The sequence below is a fragment of the Cuculus canorus genome, chromosome 7 (genome assembly GCF_017976375.1).
Source record: "Cuculus canorus isolate bCucCan1 chromosome 7, bCucCan1.pri, whole genome shotgun sequence".
In the NCBI taxonomy this organism is placed as follows: Eukaryota; Metazoa; Chordata; class Aves; order Cuculiformes; family Cuculidae; genus Cuculus; species Cuculus canorus.
This window is the reverse complement of record NC_071407.1, coordinates 32,392,015-32,399,233: the sequence shown is the minus strand read 5'-3', so window position 1 is coordinate 32,399,233 and position 7,219 is coordinate 32,392,015.

The window sequence follows — 7,219 nt, the reverse complement described above, 5'->3', positions numbered from 1 at the left end:
GAGGGGCTGTTTATAAAAGCTTGTGGAGATAGGAGGAGGGGAATGGGTGTAAACTGGAGAGGGGCAGATTTAGACTGGACATTAGGAAGAATTTCTTCATGATGAGAGTGGTGAGGCCCTGTCCCAGGTTGCCCAGGGAAGCTGTGGCTGCCCCGTCCCTGGAGGTGTTCCAGGCCAGGTTGGATGGGCCTTGGGTAGCCTGAGCCAGTGGGAGGTGTCCCTGCCCATGGCAGGGGGGTTGGAACTGGATGGGCTTTAAGGTCTCTTCCAACCCAAACTATTCTATGATTTTAGAAAGCAAGTTTCTTTTATCAGGCCTGGGAAACACGACAGGGTGATCTCCATCAGTCGTGTGCAGCGAGACCAGAGCTGTTACAGGATGTGTTTCCCACTTAAAGTATGTGTGTAACTTTCCCAGAAATCTTACGCATATTCCATTACTTTCCAAGGTCTAATATTAATTTAATCGTGAATTTAACAACATTCAAAACTCTTGCTACCTTGGAGCTTTGGAGTCAGCTCTGCCTGACTTTGCATTTGAGAAGGAGAAATATTGCAAACAGGTGGTCACAGAAGAAGACACGTTGGTTCAGCACAGATCACACTGAACACAAGATGTTATCATCTCCAAAGAATGAAGTGTCTGGAAATACACTGTCTGAAAGAAAACATGCTCTAAGAGGGACATTCTGTCTAACTTTCAAAAAATACGAGTTAGATGAAACTTAACTCTCCTTTAGCTTAAATTGAAGATATTCCACTTTTTGTAATAGTAACTACTTTTTCTATCATCTCATTTTGGAATTTCAGAAAGCATGCACCTGTTATCAGGCCTGGAGAACATGAGGGAGATCATGATCTCCCATCAATCGTGCAACGAGCAGAGATTAATGGCTCTGCATGTAGTCTCCACCTGGGAACATCAGCCCACAGACTGTGGACAAGGGAACAGGCCCACATTTTCCAGGTCTAGGAATATCGTTAAGTGAAATCGAAAAGCTTAGCCAGCGCTTTATCTAAATACGGAGTTAACTCTGATCTTCACAAAAGGTCCCATTCACAAGATGATTACCAAATTAAGACAGATTTAATGTCATCTTAGACGTCCATTTTAAAATAGACCTCATGTTTGTTCTCACCATTAAAAAAATATTCAACGTGAGCCCTTTAATTGCCAAGATAATGCAGCTTCTGTTTTTAGTGAATCTGAAAGATTTCAGTGATGAAGGAACACAGAGGTTTACAGCATATAAGACAGTATGTATAAGCACATAAAGCTGGAAAGAAGATTAACCTGGATGTAAGAGCCCTTAAAGTCTTGTACCCAAGTCACTGAGTCTCACTGTACAGAACGGGAAGGTAGGCAGGCAGCGTATTCTCTTCTTGCAATGAAATCTTTTAGTCCAAAAGAAGCATCGGGGTAGTAATTTTTGCAAGGAACTTGACACAGAAATGCTCACACCACAGAGTAGTAGTAGGTCATTTAAATGATACTCTTGAAAGAAAAGGTAGGACAGAGCAGGTGGGTTGTAGTTCTTGCCATTCATATCAGTCTGTTGTTGGACCAACATATTACCATATTGCTCATATTTGCCAAGATAGTCTACTGAAATGAATCAGATATGCCAACCCGAAATTAGATTTTCACTCCTCAAGCTCCACCATCCATAAATATGCAGCTGTTACAATTCATGCCACTGGAGCCAGGATTACCACTAGTGATGGGGAATCACATTGTGAAGAATGGAATAGGATAAGAAAAGTGAATATTTTATTTTGTTTTGTCTAATAATACTTAAGTCCTTTTGATGCATAAAGAGGAAAAAAAAATTAATCCAAAATACTGTCCTATATCTGTGCTGTTAAAAAGACGGTCATAAAGGATTCCGAAGCATATTTACTGTTCTTATAAATTTAATGTAGAATTGACACATTAATCATCAACAGTATTTTATGTGAAACTTCAAAAAGCACAACAGAAATCAATCTAAAATAAAATAACTCCTTTTGAGCTACTATCTTTTCTCAAAGTATTTGAGACAACAAAGCCATGTAAATACTTGTGAATAAAGCAAACAAAAAGATGTAAAACTACTTTCTGTAGAACTGCTTTCTGTTATAGAAATTCGAGTTGACATAAAGTACATTGCTAGCATTTTGCACTAACAGCTACACCTGGGAAGGATCTGGAGTCGGTGTGTGACACCCTAGCAGAGCAACAGGCCAACTAAGAAGAGGTTTAAGATCATTCTCCGACCACCTTACATCTCCATTGTTCAACAGTACAGTTGTTTTTGAATTACTTTTGAAAAGCAGCAAGTGGAGAATATATCTGAAGATTCTGATAAAGTCTTCTTCATTATTTATCTGTTCAGTGCTTATTTATTGACTGAGAGAAAAAGAAACCAGGTTAGAAACAAGCTTTTTGAACCGATTAGAAGTATTGAAACAAAATTCTAAGCAAAGAGTATGGATCATGAAGCGAGATCACCACAGTTTATTCATCATAACAGTTAGCTGTTCACCTGAACTGGTGGTGTGATAAAAGCAGCAATTCAAAAGATTTCATAGGCATGATAAGAAGGGAGAGAACCTCACTTCTGTTTTCTGATTGCTACATCTCTCAGACGATTTGGGGTAAGTGGAGGGGAAAAGGTCTAAATCTATGTATTTCCTCTGTCATTTTAACCTGACAGAAAATCAGTGGCATAATCAAAAATTTGTAAGATTAGAAAGCACGTTTGGGATTTTACACCATATTTTGCTGAGTTTCAAAGCTTTTAAAAATTACTGTTCCTTCCAGTCACAAAACAAGAAAGAAACAGTAATTTTTCCCCAGAAAATATTTGTTTCAAAGAAAATATTTCTGCTTACATTTTGAATTCTTGTGTTAGATAAATGTCTCACATATTGCCCAATTTTATTTTAGATTTTGTATCATTAAAAAAAAAACAATCCCACATTAAATAATCTAGAACATCAAGCAAATGGCATATAGCCTCCTCCTGCAGCTCTTTCGTGACTAAAGAAAAGCATTAGGCTGTGTAGAGGGTCATAGGAGACAGCACCGTGCCGTTAATAAGACTACAAACAAATCTGTTTTCTTATGGTAGATTCTTTTGCCTTTTAAGTGCCCTACTACCACACAAAATGCGCATTCTGTTTGATCAACGCATTTCTGCTGTATTAAAAACAGGCTTATAATTGTTGGAAAAGACTGTGATGTTTGCAACCAGAAAACGCGCTGTTGTGATCTGATTAACTCTTGTTTTAGTGTTTACAGTCCACGTTTTTGGTCCTGTTGCCTGACCCATTCTCTACAAAAGGAGCTACTTTTACGCTGTGAAGGAATTCAGTGTGTATCATGGCCCATCTGCTGTTCAGGTCAAGGCAAGATGGGATGGAAGACTGAAGCACTCTGTGGGCCAAAGAGCAGTGACACAATCACACTTTAGGAACAGCTTCAGCTGTAGGACAGATGTAACCTCTGGAAATAAATGTCTTCCTCTATAGCCTATGTCAACTACAGCTATGCCACGTAATTTAAAACCTCATTCTTTAATAAGGTTCACAAGACCTTTTCAAGGTTCATTTGGAAGGTAAAAACAAGGATTGCTGTTAAAAATGTATAGGCCCATTGAGACTCAGAAGAACTAAATCTCCCTAACATTAGGCTATATTTCTGGGCATCCCATATGGAGTACTTGGCAGTACAGTCCCAGGGAAACATGGGGCTTCAATGACTCCAGATTGAACAACAGGCAGCTGGCCAAATTAATCTGGCAAGCCTCCCATAGTGCCCAGTTGATCTACTGCTCACCTCCAGTTGCAAAAAACTTGATTGCAGAGGCGGTATCCAAATCGAGATGAAAGAAGACCTGAAGACATGGCACAGTGGCATGGGTGGTCACTCCTGAGTGCCATTCATGTTTTCCAGCCCTGCCCGAATAAGCTGCTTTACAGAAGACTTGTGTCTAGGTTTACATTTGCCAATTACCATATTGTAGTGCTAAAGCACTGAAATGCATAATCCTTGCAGACACAGGTTTTATTCTGTTATACTCAAGCTGGGAATTCCCCATAAAATAATGATGGGTTTCAACAAAATTCTCATTTTAGCCAGTCCTGAACCCACAACTTTATGTGTGGCAGAGAAGTTAGTGGTGCATAATAGCATTTTCCTGAGCCGTGCTTAAAGACGTAGAAGTAGAAAGACCGTGTCATTCCAGCTTGAAGAAAGTAATGTAGCTGGAAGTCACTAAATATTCAGGATATAATAGATAAGCTATGTTTTGATATAGAAATAGTATTTATTAGCACATGTACTGTGTAAAATATAACACATTTAGACTATGCCTAAGCAACATCTTCTTCTTTTAGCTGGTTATACAGTTTATTCTGATAAATCATCAGCTATACGTCTCGGAATTTTAGTCTGTCCGTTGCTACAAAAGACTTCTTAATATGCTCTGATTTGGCATCTTATTTACACAGAGTGATTAAGAAGTGATGAAGAACAGCTTTTTTTTTGTTGGTTCTTGCAAAACTAGCTTCTTGAGCATCACTACACTGTACAAATTAAGGTTTTCCCAAAAAAAAACCTCTGGTTAAAGGAAATGGTTGCATTCAATGTCAAATTAAAATTTATATTAAAACAGTTTGTTGATAAAATTATTTTATTTTTGAGTATTCGGTTTAGGGGCCTTGACTGTGACTACAAGATGATATGATTAACACATAAGGTTCTCTCCCTCCTTATAAAATCATTGTAAATCAAGGAAGGATTGTTAGCCATGTGGCAAGAGATGTCCAAGGGTGACCACCTGCTTTCACTGAAGCAAAGATGAGATGCAGTACACGCGAGCAAACCACATATTCACACTATTCTTCTTGGTTCATGGAAGGACTCTTTATCATCCCCTTTTCTTCTGGAGGGTTCAGAGAGCCTTGAACATAAAGAGAAAAAAAAAAAAAAGTTGGATGTGGTAAGAATGTGTGATATGATTACAAAGGGTGAAACCAAGAGATTCCGAAGATGAGCATAGAAAACTCGTAATAATGAGAGGGTAGGAGCCAGGAGAGGGCACTGACAGTGGTAAGAATGCATAATAGAGTCCTGAAAAAGACTTTTTGCAATGAGCAAACACATGCTCCAGCGTTATATTTTGACTTTTGGATGCATGACACAAAACAAAAACCATGTTGGTCTGGAAGAATACATAGATTTGGGAGGTGAAGAGATTCTGTAGTATGAACTCTGTGAAACAAAGAGCAAGTGTTCTGAAACAAGACAGGAATTCACTATAAGACATGTCAGGTCTTCGTATAATGGCAGTGGAGAAAGGCTATGACAGGTCACTAGTTTTCTTGATTAAATGTCAGTAAAAGTTCTATACAATAAAACAAAATGAGGGGAAATTTAACAGGGAATTGAATACAGCAAACATGGAAACTCTGACATTTTCCTCTAGGAAAAGAGTAAAACTTAGGTCTCATGTGAAGGCCTAAAACTATAAGTTAGCTTTGGACCAAGGATGTGACAAAGAATGAGTATGTCTGTAGTTGCAGAGTTCCCAGAGTCAGGAGGTGTCTTTCTTTAATAGCGCTCAAGAAGGTGTGCAAAGAAACAGGATGGATTGATAATCGTGTTTCTGACTGCTAAATCTATTTACTAAGAGTAAAGATGAACACAAGAAAACAGGTTTTTACTGTGAGGATGACCAAACTCTGGAGCAGGCTGCCCAGAGAGCTGTGGAGGTCCCATCCTTGGAGATTCTTAAAACCCTGTGGGACACAGTCCTGGACAACCTGCTGTAGGCACTGTCCTTTAGCAGGGACATGGACTAGATTATTTTGAGAGGTCCCTTCCAGCCCAAATGGTTCTGTGAAGTTATTCTCCTGTTAAATTACCTGAAACCACACCAAGTGATGGAGTTAACAGTGGAGAAACATTTAGCAAGTGAGTTTAATGGAGGAAAGGGAAAAAACTGAGCAAATGGAGGGAAGAATGAGAAGACTTGGGAGTCCTCCATTTCTCAGGATACAAGAACACCAAACCTAAGGATTTTGGGGCCGTACAAAATAATTTCTCCCAAAAAAAAAAAAAGAGCAAGCTACTTCAGATAAAAGTCAGAGAAGTTTTAAGAGTCTATGAATTTAGCAAGTGCAAATATAGTCAATAATATGTGGATGCCAACCAGCTACCTCTGATGACAAAAGTAAACCTCCATTTCTCTGCTGGAGGGTTCTGTTTTTGTCAGGTCTCACCTGCAGAACACAAGGTGCCTCCCTAATTGAAAACACAAGACATTGCATTTGGAGGTGTATTCATGTAAACATCAGTACGTCTTTTATTTCTAGGCTCGTAGTTCCCCAGATGTCTTGAAAAGGTTTGTAAATTACCTATCCTCTGCCTTTGCTACTGAACTCTTAAAATCTGGTGATTGTAGTATTTGCATTTTGACTTCAGGCCATGCAGTTTTCACAGCATAAGCAATTAATCACTTCACAAGATCGTCCTTTTGGACTTGCATGACTATCCTTGGCAACTTACTGAAGTGAGCTTTCATACTCCTTACAAAGCTAAGCCTTTTCTCATTCAGAAAAATATCCATGGAGGGAGAGAACTGATATTCATTCTGTTTGCACAGGTACCACTTAACTCTGCAGTCTGTACGTCAGATGTGACTTTTCTAATGGAACTGTCATTTCCAAACTTTGCACCTGCAGAGAAGGATCCCCTACAACGTGCTGATACATTTAGATGGATGTGTCACAAAACGCATGGGTTTTATAGTGCATCCCATTGTTCTAGACATGCGAGTATAAGCGGAACACCAGTCCATAATGCCTGCTATACTGGCAAGAGACATAAATAGGCTCTGGGGATGGAATTGGAAGATGGCTTTGAAATAATTAAATAAATCTGATTTGATGTGAATGGATTTGGGTTTGTTCCAAACTCTGAAATGACTTGTGCTTCAGATGTTCTGCAAACCAGATTACCCTAGATTACTAGATATAGGGTTATTTTTCTATCAGGCATGTCAAATGCTAAGAAAGAATCTGTGGATTATTTTTTGTGATACACCCTCAGGCTCAAAGGATGTGACAGAGCATACACTGTTCATACAACTGGATCCCTAGTGAAGAATAAGCTCTAGAAGGAATGCCAAGCATAGCTTGGCAATATGTATTTTCTCCTGCAAACCAGCTTGAT